The 15,276-nt window shown below is 35.7% G+C and overlaps 1 protein-coding gene across 6 annotated transcripts in view; it reads left to right on the plus strand.

The window, feature by feature from the left end:
* Positions 1-15,276, plus strand: part of LOC138696794 (receptor-type tyrosine-protein phosphatase H-like) — a 157,112-nt gene that overhangs the window by 42,769 nt on the left and 99,067 nt on the right. The window contains exon 1 of one of the 6 annotated variants that reach the window (XM_069822199.1): positions 14,246-14,387. The exons of the other annotated variants lie outside the window; for them this stretch is intronic. The gene's annotated coding sequence lies outside the window, so the exon portion shown is untranslated. Of the gene's footprint in view, positions 1-14,245; positions 14,388-15,276 lie in introns of those variants that run through there. 6 annotated transcript variants of the gene reach the window in all.

The following is a 15,276-nucleotide window of genomic DNA, read 5'->3' on the forward strand; positions in this document are numbered from 1 at the left end:
AAAGGACAGCATTTTGAGTCTGTGGAATATATTATAAGCTCTGCGGCAACGTTCTTAAAGACTGTCAACAGAAAGGACGTCACGGAGTTTTTAAACAGTGACAAGAATGTTGTAAAGGAAGAGAGATAGCAAGGATATCTAATCATCAGGTGTGAAGGTCAGGTACAACAAGAACCAGAAAGTTTTGAATATCGTGAACTGTAATGAGTAGGATGGAAAAATATATCAAGAAGTACTGAACTACATAAAGAATACAGTACCGTTAAGTGGGGTTGCTATGGTCACTTTTTGGTTTTCTTTAAAAATACAAGTTGTATTTTGTTCCGTATGTAATTGAAAAAAATTTGGGAACATAGTTCTAGTGAAAAGTCATGCAATGGGTGTTTCAAATATTTTTAGCGTAGTAACTGTGGCTATAAAATAATTCTACATTGTGACCATACTCACCTACCAATCTGGGTACACTATGCTCACATTGTAAAGCACCATTTAAAACGTTAGGAAGAGGTATGGGGTTACAATGGTAATGAAGAGAATTTTTTCTGAACAAAATGATATGTACAGTGCGTATACTAACTGGCTCCGCAGGAGAAGTGGCAAGCAGAACGCCGGGACTCGAGCAGTTGTGTTGGTATCTTGGAGGTGTAAGCACAGTCTGGTATGTACAGTCACGAAGCTTGAGTTGTGAGGATGCTAGGAACAATAGACTGTGCAGGTACTATTTCGTATTGTTTGTAATGAGGCGATAGTAGCGATCCTAGTGGTTAGCAACTATTTATGGATGCATATTTACTACGTATTGAACTTCGTGACTGTATATACTAGACTGTGATGTAAGAGTCAATGACCTTGGCCGCTTTGAATGGTGGAGGGTGGGAGAGAGCGAGAGAGGAGATGTAATATTCCTACGTGTTCAAACCGGGCGCTACGCAGTATTTACCAAATTTACATCGCTGCCGGGTCGAATACTGCCGCTTGCTTCACTGCGGAGCCAGTTAATATACGCACTGTATTGATCTTTATTTTAGCTCCATTTTTAACAGTGAAGTAGTCAGCTTTTGAACTGAAATTTATTTTGACATTTTGCAAGACTAATTAAGACAATCAATATAATAGTAGAATATGACATAAGTAAATAAGTTTTAACGTAAATTGAAACCAGTACATCTAAGAAAGAAAGTTTTCCACGTCTGTCGTGTACTGGCTGTCTCCATATTTGAACTGTGTGATTTTCATTTACTACAGAAATGTCCGCAATTGCAGGCCACACAAAGTAGTTTTTGCACTCTACACATTCAGCATTTTTTACCTGTAATCCCAGATATTTCCTGCAGATTCAACGATAGTTCATACTGACGCTGATATAATCTTATACTGACATTGAACAGTTTAAGCCAACTAAATAAGTCTATTAAATAAAAATAGTTCCCAAATGTTAAGCAAATCATATAAAAAAAGTCAATGAAAGGCGTATACATGTAAAAAAGGAAATATACACTTCGGCAAACTTATAAGATTGTTCCTTTATCTGGCAAGGAAACTTACTTTTGTGTTTGTGACTATAGTAACCCCACTTGACGGTATCTGCATATTATGCGATATACGGCACCGTGGTTGGAAGAAAGGACGTCAGTACGGCCAAAATTAAGATATACTGTATAAATTAGTTATATGAATAGTACCTGTAACAAATAGAAGCAGCAGAAATTAACTGCCGAGAGGACTCGACGAGACCGAGTTAGAAATGAAAGGGGTAATTGGAGAACGGCAACTGAAATGGTTTGGCATGCTGTTGTGTGTCAAGGAAGGAAAGTAAAGCAGGTCAAGGAAGTGCGTGCTGAAGGGGTAATATGAAGAGGAAAACTTAGGATTACGTGGGAGAATACAATAGAAAAACAGGATCCGAAGAGAGGGAACAATGGTAGAGATAGGCAGAGAAACGTTTGCTCTCGCATGCATATTTTCACCTAAATCCCCACTCTTGTTGCAGCCTTACTCAAAAGTATACATTAGTGTAAAATGTTATCAGTGGTCTGTATATTACTGCAGGGTCCGGTATTTGGTTCTGACGAGTTTCAACATACTGTTATAAAGGGATTATAGCCTAAGGTTTAAAAATAAAAAACTAACACAGTATGTAGCTTGAATAATGCAATTCATTTTTTTTTAATTACACATTTTAAGTGATCCCCTTGGTATCTTATGACCTGTTGTAATCTTACATGAAAATTGTTCATGACACTTTGCAATAAACCTGGAGTTTAGTTGATTTCTTCCACTTCAGCCTGTATCCTGTTCTTCAGATCCTGGATAGAGTGTGGGCTGGTTTTAAACAGTCTTGCTTTGAGGTGTCCCCACAAAAAGAAGTCAAGAACTGTTAGATCTGTGGATCGAGCTGGCCAATTGATATCTCCAAACCGAGAAATTGTGCGTCCTGGGAAGAAATTTCTCAACAATCGCAGTGTGTCTCTGGCAATATGGGCCTTGTGCAATATCCGACGAACTGTCCTGTCAGATATGTCGCAACATGTCGCACTGCAGATCTTGACGGAGTTCGTTGCACTGCCAATCTCACTTTTTGGATATTTTCTGGAGTACGAACGTAACACTCACTACCATGAAAAGAAGGTCGTAAAGTGCTTCTGGCATTAAACATGTTAAACCAACTCACTATTGTGTTCCTAGAAGGAATCCTACCGTGTCTCTGAACCATAGAAGCATGTGGTTATGGGGAAGCATGGGAGGGGCACTGGCCCCCAAACTTGTCTGAACTTTTTTTCTCTATTAACATTAGAAAATATTGAATGCAAAAGACTTTTCTTGCTTTTGTTTATGATTAAGTTTATGTGCTTAAATTGACGAATTAATGTCTTCAGATCATGTGTCTAGACGTCTAGACTATAATATTTATTTTTAATTTCTGAATGTATAAGAATTTCTATACCTCGTTTGAGGAATGAAAGCACTGTAATGTTTCTTTTGTAACAGCCTGTGCTCCTGTGTTAGAAGTCTGCAGCGGCCATCTACTGAATTAGGTGTTAGTGAAAAAAAAAAAAAAAAAAAAAAACACCACAGTCTCGTGTTAAAGGAGTGAACATTTTCAGTAGTTTTCATAAAACAACTATAGTCCAAAGATTTGTTTGTGAAAACAGCCATTTTCTAGGAAGATGGTACTGTGGTAGCATTTACAAATAATATCCCATTCATAAACAAAAGCAAGAAAAGTCTTTTGAATTCAATATTTTGTAATGTTAATAGAAAAAACAGAGTTCAGACAAATTTGGGTGAAGGGGGCAGTGCTCCCACATACCCTCCCATAACTCTGCCTATGGTTATGCCCTATTTTAATTTGTAGTAGACTTACAGTTGAAGCCCTATATAACTCGGTCTGAAACATCGTGGATATGGATGTAACACTAGGCCTATAAGAAATATGCACCCCAAAAATACTTTTATTAAATGATCATATTCCGATATACTGTACCACGGTCAAGCTATAACAGGGGAGTAAATAAATGATATCCCCCGTAACCTCGTTATGTCAGGATTTTTTGCTTTGACCCCTCCCCCCCAAGGAAATGATTTTCCCTCTGCTATGCTCTGAACATTGAACTCTCTGCGAAATCGACGTTGTGTTTGAACATCGGACTTACTTTCAATATATACTGATACCACAAAAATGCGTACGTTAATTGGCCAAGCATCCATGATTAACAAAATTGCATGTTTGGAAGTTCATGTTACCTTGACAACGTTTCATTTTCGCTATTCTCATTTCATTTTACAGCTCTACCAAACTAATAGAACCAATTGCCGGACCCTGTAGTATTGGTCTCAGTCCATGCGCATACTCTTTTGACTTTTGTTTCTTTATAATTATGAAAGGTAATAAATCCGAGCTTCATTCCAGGGTATTAAAAATCAGTATGACAGTCTGGCCAAGCAAAGTAACCGATCATAGATTTACTCAAGCTCTCATGTATCGTACATCGAATACCATGAAATATTTGAGCTTATGTTGCAGTTATTTTCTTCCTAGATTCATATTTTGAACGTCTTCTTGTTCCCTTTGTGTTATTTGATTGCAACTTTACTTATTTTAATTAATTTCAAGTAAAATCTATTTTAGCATCTCAATATTCTATTCTGTTTCCCACAGATATTACCTAGGTATAAATCTATTACGTGCAATATCAATGTCGAATTGGCCAGTGTTATCTCCTCTGATATACAGTGAATGTAAAAAAGTATTCGCACGACGACTTTTTTACTACAAATTAAGACCTAAATGAAGTAATAATAACTGTTGGTATGAAATAAACTGTTCACGTATAATAAAAATGCATCATATAGCAAATACACATAAGAAATTTTCATAATTTTGCGTGTATGTTCTGTCACAGTTCAATAAATTGAATGCCTAACAAAATTACAGCGTAAAAAGTAATCGCACGCTCAACTCTGTTGACGAACAGAAGCACTCACGCGGAACGCAGTAGGCACGTGGTACTAAGGCAGCCGAGGCGAAAATGCGACTCACGAGCACATTGTGGCTCGCAGTGCTTTTCTCTCGCTTCCTACCTACAACCCCCACCCTCTTACTCACTGGAGTCAAACTCCGTTCTATTTGTATTTGTCTCGGACCTGCGAGTGGCGTATCGTCGCAATATCTCTCTCGAAACCATGTACCTCTATAAAAAAACGAAAGTTTCAAGTAGGATGGGAGGACGCATTCTTTTGCTTACAATATGATGAAAATATTAAATGTATGATTTGTTCACAAACATTACTAGGAAAACTGTTGTATAACATAAAACGGCATTATAAGTTACTACATGTTACTGATGAAACATTAAAAGGTTAAGTGTTGTTATTATTATTATTATTATTATTATTATTATTATTATTATTATTATTATTATTATTATTATTATTATTATCATCATCATCATCTCTGTACGTCGATTCTTTTACAGCAGATGTACGAATAATGCGGTTAGATTTTCAATTTAAACTCACAGATTTACAATGTGACGTTAAATGAAAGCTAGATGTAAGGACTTGACAGATATTGAACTTTTCAAATCTTTGGAAAAAAATAAATATTTGAAGCTTCGTTGTTTCGCTTGCTCTGTTGAAGCCATGTTCGCTGTAACTTACGTTTGTGAAAAATTATTTTCAACAATGAAAATAGTAAAAATCAAATTTAGATCACGACTGACAGACAAATAGGCCTACCTTTGTGATCAACTACGATTGGCAGTAAGTGACATAATTCCTGATTTTGAAACTTTGTCGCAGAGACATTCTGAAGACAGTTAATTTTAGGTTGTGATAATGTGTCCTATGTTTTCTTGTTCATTTCTTTCTTCGTTACACGTCCTAAACATTAACTTCCCCTTCGGTTGTCCGCCTCCCTCCACAGGTGCTATACACGTTGCAGCTTACACAGTGGCTCGGCGCACCATGGCCTTTTCGCCACGGCTTTACTAAGGAAACGCTCGTAATGCATGTTCCAAGTCAGTTTGATTCTAAAATCACACGTAGTGTACATCTATCACGCGAAATGTGGCGAAAAGGGAAAGAAACTTCTAAGGAAAAAAAAAGGATACTATCATTCGTCTGCATAATCAGTGTAAAACACGAGTGATTGTGAATAGAGGTAAGTCACCCATCAAGGGAATCATAGACACGGGGAAAGAAAATCGAACGAAAATTTAAGGAGAAGTGGCCAGCCGAGAAAAATAAATGAATACAGTGGCAGAGCAATCATACGAAAAATGAAAAAGAATCAACATATTAGTGTACCAAAAATTGCGGCAGAGCTTCAGTGTGATTTCGGTATAAGTGTATGTGACATACAATCCGAAATTACCTAAGTAATAGCGAATACCATGGTAAAATTGTCTGTAGGAAATACTACATCAGTAAAGTTAATAAAAAAAAAAAATAAACTTTGCTAAAGCAAATCTTAACCGGCCCCCAAGAATTTTGGAACTGAATGCTTTTCATTGATGAAAATAAGTTCAATATATTTCAGTCTGATTGGAGAAGTTTTGTGTGGAGAAAAAAAAAAATCTTCGTCCCACAGTAAAACACGGTGGAAGTGGAGTGCTAGTATGGGGGTGCATGGGTTCAGCAGGAGTGGGGTCGTTGGCTTTTATAAAGGGCGATATGGATCACCAACGTTACATTGATATTCTGAAGTAGTGCCGAAAATTTGAGCATCAGAGACAATTTCATATTCATGCAAGACAACGACTTCAAACATACGGCCCACAATATTCGATTGTGGATTCTCTATAACATCCCTTCATACCTTCAGACACCTCCCCAGTCACCAGACATCGATCTAGCACCTTTGACATTATTTAGAAAAAAAGACTTAGAACCAAGCATATTACCAGCAAAGAGTCTCTAAGGGCTTCAATCATAGAAGAGTGGAAAAGCATTCCAGCAAGTATTACTTCAAATTTAGTTAATTATATGGCCAGAAGGTTAGAGGCTGTTGTAAAATGCAAGAGCTACCCTACAAAGTATTGAAACTGAAAAGGAACTCACTAAAGTATGACCAGTGTGCGAATACTTTTTTGTTCCTATTTTTGTTTGGTATCGTATTTTAATCAAATGGAATGGTTTATTTTGAGAATTGTGCAATTAATTTTGTGTTTATATGTAAACAAATAACAGAGAATGTATATACTTGTACGTAACTTGTGTTCATTTCTAAAAAGTTGAGAGTATACTATTTGAAACACATTTATTATTGCTACATATTATTACCCGCCGTCCCGCGCCGTGGCGTCGCGGTCTAAGGCATCCTGCCTAGGACTCGTGTTACGGAATGCGCGCTGGTTCGAGTCCTCGTGGGGGAAGAAATTTTCTCATGAAATGGCACCAGTGCCCACCCAGCATCGTGATGCAGGGAGCTACGATAGGTTGCGAACTCTGGTTGCGAATGCCAGCTATAACGGCTGGGGGGATCATCGTGCTAACCACACGATACCTCCATTCTGGTTGGATGATCGTCCACCGACATGTGGGCGTGAGGCCAGCAGCCGGCTGGTCGGTCTAGGCCCTTCACGGGCTGTTGCGCCACGGATTATTATTATTATTATTATTATTATTATTATTATTATTATTATTATTATTATTATTATTATTATTACCCTCCGTGCGAATACCTTTTATACTCACTGAATATTACAGCAAATTGCTTTAAAGTTTATTACAAATACTATATGCTGCAGCGAAGAGAGGAATGGGTGTGAAAGCTTTATTACATATTCAAGTAACGAGATTTTGGCAAATAGATTAGTTGGAATTAACTTTAAAGAATATGCCACTGAAATTAACTGACGTCATTGATTTAAGAATTATGTTATCAATTAAGAATTAAGAAATAAATATCATCTTATTTAAGTTTTTGACGTTAACGTCAGTATACTGCATGTTGTTTATCTCAAAGTAGATCTGATAAATCATCCGATTAACAGCTGGGTTACAAATTTCTAAATACGTATGACAAACCTATCGTCAAGATACAACGAGATTTTGTTATCAGTGATGTAGTCTACACTTATCTCTGCTTTTGTAAATGAATTTAGTACGCAAACATCCACATCAGGTCTAAAAATCAAATGAAATGTCTTAAATTTTATGAACATCATATAGGCTAGGAGGTATGTTATTCTGTTTATTAATAGTTTGAATTGCACATGATGTAGAATTTCGGTAAATGTGTAACCACGCCTGCCGGATCCTTAGCCTTGTCTCGTTGTCACCAATTCAATGTATGCCAAGTAACCTAGTAGTTGGTACAGCCATAAGCGGAGAGAGAACCGTTTCCTTGGGAGGACAAAGCAAAACCATAGAATCCCCATATAACGGGGATATGGGGGACAGCATTTACCTCCCCCCCCCGTTATAGCTTGACCGTAGTACATTATATAGGAATATGATCATTTAAGGGGAGAGGATGGTATTTTTTTTTTAACTTTTTTCCTATTTGGTCTAAAATATTAATTTTTTGTATGTAGAGAGCTCATAGCTGTGGCAACTCAACTGAATAAAAATATTTTGAAAAAAAAAAAATATATTTGGGGGGCCCAAAATTGAAAAAAATAAATCCAATTTAGAATTTTACTAAAACTGATATATCTACACCGTTTTTAAAGATAGATTCAAACAGTTTTTTGCAATGTATTTGCAAAAGCATGTTCTACAAACTGTCTGTAACAGAATTTTGATATTAGTCCCTACGTTTGTAAAATAAACAATTAAAATTTAATAATAATTTTCTGATTTCCTTTCTTGCAAACAAACGGACGTATTTTTAAAATGAAATCAATTAACAAAATTCTGTTACAGAGAAAAGTTTCCTAATAGTCTAAAGAATGTGTGTTCTAAATTTCATGCATGTATCTTTAATAGTTCAGAAATTATGTCCATTTTTGTCTGGCAATGTAGCAAATAATATGAAGTTACTGGAAACCGATAAAAGCGGGCGTGTGATTTAAAAATCCATAGCGCAGGAAGTTTAAAAACGACGTCTCAACATCCGATAAGGGCACAAATACCCACAAAATGTTATGCAGTGCATTGCACACATATCAAAGTGTGTTTTAAAGAAAAAAACAATTTTTTTTTTTTGAAAATTTAATTTACCGGAAACAATAAGAGTGGACGAGTGATTTAAAAATCCATAACGCAGGAAGTTTAAAAATGGCGACTCAACATCCGATAAGGGCACAAATACCCACAAAATGTTATGCTATGCATTCCACACATATCACAGAGTATTTTAAAGATTTTTTTTTTTTAAATTTACTCACTTTTCACCAAAAAAAATACCATCCTCTCCCCTTAATAAAGGTATTTTCGGGGGCATGTTTCTTACAGTGATATCCGCGATGTTTCGGTCCGAGTTGTATAGGGCTTGAACTGTAGGTCTACCACAAATTATAATAGAGCATAACTTAAAACAATCTTCCTCTTTTTCTCTCTCATACAGAAACACATGTATACATCAATAAAACTACGTAACAGTGCTAACAGAAACTTTTTTTTATATGAAGCTTACTTTTCTGAAAACATCATATGAAACGTAAACTCTAATTATTTTATTTAATCTCATTAAGTTTACACATTATACCGGGATCACTTTTTTCTGCATTATTGTGCAGTGTTATTCATATTTCTCCAAGTAACGGCCTGAACACCTGCAGACTTCCAACACATGAGTACAGGCTGTTACAAAAGAAACACTACTTTTCTCCAACCAGGAGATCAGTGTTGCCAACACATAAATTGTATTCCCGTCAGTTTAGCACCTGGAAATCCGTCGGAATCCGTAAAAAAAATGTAAACAAGTCCCACTCAATGTATGTATATGTATGTATGTATGTATGTATGTATGTATGTATGTATGTATGTATGTATGTATGTATGTATGTATGTATGTATGTATGTATGTATGTATGTATGTATGTATGTATGTATGTATGAATGTATGTATGTGTATATGTATATAAGAAGCAAATTTTAACACAACTTACTTACAAATCTTAATTAAAATAATAATTCTTCAACCTCTGACTTGATTAACGGGATGTCTGAAACAGGGGATTCCTTAACATGGAACCGCACGAGCAGGGCTGTTCAAAGAAAAAGTAAAATCCCTACACAATTAAACAATTACAAACGACATTAGGTAAAAAAGTCAGAAGGCGATGTAAATCGTAATTTCCGCCACAAAATACGTCACCCGTCAAAGTCATTCTTTTCCGTCCGCTATATTGAAATTCCGTCACTTTTGACGGAATTTCCGTCCAGTTGGCAACACTGCAGGAGATTAACCGTGAAAGGAATTTGCTTACTATTGCGTCATCTATTGGAGCGAAGTAGATAGATAATATTACCGTTATAACGCCATTTTAAAGAACATGCCCTCTCCTGCATATGTTATTACCTTATGGAGAGATTAAAAGACCAGGAGATTAACCGTGATCTAATTTTGTAACTAGAGTAGTATAAGTATGTATCAGTGTTATCGTTGTTGCTTTGAGAGTTAGCCAATGGAGATGCGTGTACCCACGTGCGTGACCTTATGACATCTTACGACATCAACATTTATTCACAACATTACCCCGCTGCGTCTCATTCCCCTGAGACTTTCTCCTGGTTGGAGTATACTTCCATTCCTCAAATGAGGTATAGAAGTTCTTATACATTCAGAAATTTAAAATAAATATTATAGTCTAGACACATGATCTGAAGATATTAATTCATAAATTTAAGCACAGAAACTTAATCATAAACGAACGCAAAAAAATATCTTTTGAACTCAATATTTTCTAACGTTAATAGAAAAAAAAAAGAGTAGAGACAAGTTTGGGAGGGTCAGTGTCTTCCATACCCCCCATAACTCCGCCTATGGGTACAGCGTCTTTAAATAACGGTCTAAAGAAGTGTCTAAGAAGAAAAAAAAACATAATTAAATTTCCCCAATATACCCAATTTTAATTTTGAGTGAGTATGAATGCCAAGAAATGTTGCCAGTGCCTTATTTTTGGTATGTCCATTGAGATTCAGGGTGAAGTTTAAATTTAGCTGGGATAGCAAAAAATAAGTAACCGCCCTTTTTAACATTCGTTGTTGATTTTTTTATTCTGAAATCAGTTTTCTAATTGTTTAAGTGATTTAATTGCAGTGGTTTCCGCAGCTGTTAGACTTGGTTCATTGACTAGTACATTTGTGTCATCAGCAAAAAGCATTAACTTTCCTGGTATAACAGTGCTGACTAATACTGACTGACTTTTAATGCATGCGAACATAACACGTCGGGCTAACAATAAAGAAGTCCGAGTTACTAAAGGGCATAGGCCTAACATGTGTGCAGAAAAACGTCAGTGTTTTGCCTACGCTACAAGAATAACGTAAGTGCGAGATCGTTAAACTTTACTTTCTTAATATGGTTTGTGCGTATCAATTTTCTCACGTAACTTCTTTTAATGCATTACGTACGGTATGATTTTTATGTGAGCCTTCTTACAGATTTGTGGCTGCAGCTTCGAGTGCCAGCTACTTACTATTTGGACAAGCGCCCTCTGAAGTTCACATCTAAGTTTTAAGGGATAATGCAGTAGTTGTTTATCATTCCCCATAAGTGTGTCTTTTCTTCTTTCCTTTGATATGGAGGATACAAAGGGTAATAACATTAACTGGCGAAATTTTTAGGGTGTATTTGCTCAACCTATAGTCGCGACGCTGTTATTCCCGGCGTGACTCCTCCTCTTTGCTTACGTCTTAGGAAGTGAAGGCTCTGTAAAATCTAAGTAGGTAGTATCGTTCGCTGTTTTTGTTCTTTCGTTGCCGAACTATAGTCCCGTCGCTCTAATTTCCGGCAGCCAATCATGTTGCAGGTCGGCTACATTTAAACGTGTGCGTCTTGTGATTCGCTGATGAAGATGTAAAGCATTTCCTAATCCTGGATAAATACTTAATATATAATCGCCCGCCATTTTGGCTCTTTCGTTGGCGTTCGCAGAAAGCACACGAGGACGTTATTTGTCGCTCAATTATTTGCTGAATTACAGTGCGTTTGATTTATTATCATAGGAGCTACGACATGATAATGTTTAACGTGTGGCAAATACATCCCTCGTCTGGTAGCTCGGCAACAAAAGAACAAAAATGGCGAACGATATTACCTACCTAGACTTTATAGAGCCTTGACTTCCTAAGACGTAAGCAAAGAGGAGGAGTCACGCCGGAAATAACAGCGTCGCGACTATACCAGACGAGGAATCTATTTGCCACACCGTTAAACATTATCATGTCGTAGCTCCTATGATAATAAATAGAACGCACTGTAATTCAGCAAATAATTGAGCGGCAAATAACGTCCTCGTGTGCTTTCTGCGAACGCCAACGAAAGAGCCAAAATGGCGGGCGATTATATTAAGTATGTATCGAGCCTTAGGAAATGTATGACATCATCATCAGCGAATCACAAGACGCACACGTTTAAATGTAGCCGACCTGCAACGTGATTGGCTGCCGGAAATAAGAGCGACGGGACATAGATCCATATTTTATATTTAATGGCATGTGTTTAAATACGATTCAACATGATTTTTTTTTGCGCGTTGTAATATTACAAGACTTTGCCCTTTATAGACACAGCGGACTCCATTAATTAATTAATTAATTAATTAATTAATTAATTAATTCCTTCGTTCATTCATTCATTCATTCATTCATTCATTCATTCATTCATTCATTCATTCATTCATTCATTCATTCATTCATTCATTCATTCATTCATTCACGTAACAGACCTAGATAAACTACTCAGTGCCCACGGAAGTAGCCTCGATATGACAAACAAGCATACAAGCAAACCTTTCCAGTAGAAAATTTCCAGAAAACTCATTCTGTATGTACGAGTATACAGAGTGAAAGTGGAATAATCCCGCATATTTTTAGAGCGAATAGCTCATGTTGTATGTAACAAATAATGTAATACTATATTGGCGGAAAGTCTATAGTTTTCTGAGAAAAAATCTTTTCCCCAAAATGTTTAACACCTTCTTATTCGTTAACTATTGCGATTAAGATAGTGATTTTTGTCCTTATCGATAGAAAATCTAATAAAGAATCATTTATCCCTCTGGCGTATTTCAATGGCGTGGACGGTTTTCGTGTAGATTTAATTTAAAAACCACTAATTTGAAGTCACTGACCGATGCGACCAGCTTGCAACTTTGTGGCCAGAAAGGAAGATGGGAAGTGGTTCACTAAGGCAGACAGACCAGCTTAATTTTCTAATTATCCGTGCATTTAATCTCAAAACGAAATATAGTTTTTCTATTCATTTAAGTGTAGGTACACTATCGTCCCTTTCAATCTGCAGGATAATTTCACTTCCACTCTGTATGTCAATGGTTGCCAAACACCACGAAATCGTGACGTAATAGAAATGCAACCCACTCACCACTATCGCAGGGAGAGGGGTGGAGTGGGTATCTCCTCAGGTAATGCAGTGAATAACAGTGCAGACACGGACTGTGATAAAAAAAAATAGCAACATAATATTCTTCTACTTATTACCTATACACACTTTTTAATGTTAATTTTTTATCCTCCTATTCATTATTTTTCTATTATTAATAAAATAAATTTGTCTTATTTACTATAAAAAGAACGTATACTTTACATCAGCAGATATTTGAAATTAGAAAAGCGTACCAGGCTGGTCACAAAGTTGTAAATTACACTACATACTTAAAAAAGTCAAAGTATTTTACTCCAATTAAGACATTACACTACATACGTCGAAAAAAAAACGTGGAAGTATTTTACACCGATTAAGACATAGAAGCCAATACTTTTTATTGTTCATTTATTAATTAAATATTCAAATTACACTACATACGTCGAAAAAAGTCGAAGTATTTTATCCTGATTAAGACATAGAAGCCGATACTTTTTATTGTTTGTATATTAATGAAATGTTCAAGTTACAGGTAAGGGCGTGGTAGTCTTCATAACAAGAAGAATAATGACAACGTACACTGTTCTTTTATACTTCATTTAAAATTTACAACAAATTATGTATCTCATATTTTTGCCATCTGCACAAAATAAATACTTTTCTTCCCATACTCCTTAAAATTAAGTTTTTACTTATTATCTGTTTTCGAAAATACATCGAAACATAGGCCTATTATCCTACACACTTGTAACATTACATGTGTACGCCCGCTGCTGATAAATGTCTTTACTTATATCGAAGAGCTGGCTGTAAACAGAGGTTGGGGGTATGATGCTATGGTTACGCTTGAGTGGAGGCAGGGGCATGTGTCGCGACACAGCTTTTGGCGATCACTGCTGTATGTAATCCAGATACGACACTTTAATTTTTTTATGTACAAAATACTTGTGTATGGATATCTAAATGTTATTCGTAACTAGCCTTTAACTTCTAAATCGAATAGTACTAGGAAGTTACTACCAGAGTTTCGAAGTGCGGTATATGTTTATCATATTTGACGCATAACCTTAGTCTACCTTAATGACAGCATTTAAGTGCGGCGTGTGTCTCACAGTAACAATTCATTATGGACCACCTGTGGTTGACACTATAAATATACCTGTCGCGTTGCTGTTACAATAAATGACTTCATTGCCGGACAAGTATGAATCAGGTCACACAAATCAAGATAATCTCGCTGAGTTTGCACGGGAAATTTGAGTGTTATTTCTATTTGAAAATGTAAAGGCGATTTTCTTAAGAAAAAGAAGTGCATAGTAACTTAGTGAAATAGTGAACGGGTTGTTTGGAAATAGCACAAATCTCATTTAAGATGGATAAATACAACTTAGTAAGTTGCATTGAATTAAGTAAAAGTTTGTACACATACATACATACATACATACATACATACATACATACATACATACATACATACATACATACATACATACATACATACATACATACATACATACATACATACATACATACATACATACATACATGCACGCACGCCCGCGCGCACACACACACACACACACATACATACATACATACATACATACATACATACATACATACATACATACATACATATATACAGTACATGAATTGTTTGTATAGGCCTAAGTTACAATTTTGTATAAAATTATCAAACACAAAATTATTAAACATTGATGCATTTGTGTGCCAACAGTTTCTCTTATCTTTACACAAAAGACAAACAAATGCAGAATTTTATTGCGTGTCGTATTTCATGAAACTTTACACTGCTTATTCGAAAGTTCACGCTGGAGTGATTATAAACATAATCATAATTACGGTTCGAAGTTTGTACAGCATGTTGCTGTACTGTTCTGTGTGTCTTGATTTGTTACGTAATTTATATGCAGTTCTTTAAGTCTGGTATTTTGAAAAGGCTTAAAAGTTCTTTGCCTATATCTTGTCTCTTGGATGTATATTATGATTTTATCCATTCTCATTTAATGTATATGTCATTTATTTGGTGACATAATAAGAAAACTGCTTTGAGACCTTTACAAATTATTCAAAATAGAGCTGTAAGAAATTTATTGGGTTTTCATTATTTGACTCCAGTTAAATATCTATATCAATTTTTTTTTCGTTCTACCAGTTGAATCAGTTATCAAATTAGGTGCTGTTATTTTCATGTACAAAGTTATTAACAATTTAATACATAGTAATATTATATTTCAGTTTAATAAAGATATACATAC

The sequence above is a fragment of the Periplaneta americana genome, chromosome 3, assembly GCF_040183065.1.
Source record: "Periplaneta americana isolate PAMFEO1 chromosome 3, P.americana_PAMFEO1_priV1, whole genome shotgun sequence".
In the NCBI taxonomy this organism is placed as follows: Eukaryota; Metazoa; Arthropoda; class Insecta; order Blattodea; family Blattidae; genus Periplaneta; species Periplaneta americana.